The following is a 1,208-nucleotide window of genomic DNA, read 5'->3' on the forward strand; positions in this document are numbered from 1 at the left end:
AATAAAAGTAAAAAATAAACCACTAGAGGATTTTTAAGACTCTCAGAATTGACAAAGCCTTTCTCTGAATTTCAAAAAACCCAGCGGCATAAAATATGAGATTGATACATTTGACTAAATTTTTAAAATTTAAAAATTTTAAAATCTGATATCTAACCTATACACCACCCTATTGTAAGACTCTTAGTTCTGCATTTATTTGGACTGAAGAAATTCCTCAAAGTTCTCTAAGTTCCTTTTTCCTGATAACGTTCTATAGATATTCTACTTTTCTAACAATTTTATTGTAAGTTATAAAGATTACACTTATTCATAAATGTTAAATCTAAGCATTGTACATTTCTACATTTTACACTTCTACATCTAAGCACTGCACTTTTACATACATTACTGAACTCATTTAAGGTCTCAATTCTGAAGAGGAGAGATTGAAATATATGCAAGATGCAGGATTTTCCCCAGGTCTTCTGATTCTACTTCTAGTCCTCCTCCATCAAATTGCAGTTACTTCTGTGGTGTAAATATATAAATACAAAAGAAGCCTCTTATTTAAAAATACCAATGGTAAAATTTATAGAGATCTTCTTAAAAAATCATGAGATTTGCTATTGTAATAACTTTTATTTCCTCTTTATAATGTTTGAAACAGTAATAAGTGTGAAATAGGGGGAAATACACTGAACTATTTTTCCAAAAAACAAAACACTTACCAATAAATTATCACTAAATGTATATTATTCTACGTCATTGTTTTCAAAGCCTTTTGCATTGAAATTAGATACTACTTGGAGAAAACTTTTAAGTTCTTCAAAAGTAAGAAGAATGACATCCACAATATGGCCTCTAAACTGGCTATACATTTCCTCCTTATCTATCAGTGAAAATAATAAACTGACTTCTCCACTAATATTTTGAGAAGATAAAACAATGTCCGAAAACTAGAACGTCTGTTGTTAGTACCAAAAATTTTGAGATTATGGAAAGATCATCAATTCTTATAAAAAATATCAAATGCTTCTTCTTTGCATTGAGGCCATTGTGAATGTCACTACTTGACTGCTGCAGACTAATGGAGCTGAATTAAGAATATGACTTTATCCTACACATACACACACATACACACACACACACACGTGTATATTCTATATATAGATACACAAACACATAGGATGTGTGTGTGTATATATATATATATATATAAAATTTAA

This window comes from Pan paniscus, chromosome 6 (genome assembly GCF_029289425.2).
Source record: "Pan paniscus chromosome 6, NHGRI_mPanPan1-v2.0_pri, whole genome shotgun sequence".
In the NCBI taxonomy this organism is placed as follows: Eukaryota; Metazoa; Chordata; class Mammalia; order Primates; family Hominidae; genus Pan; species Pan paniscus.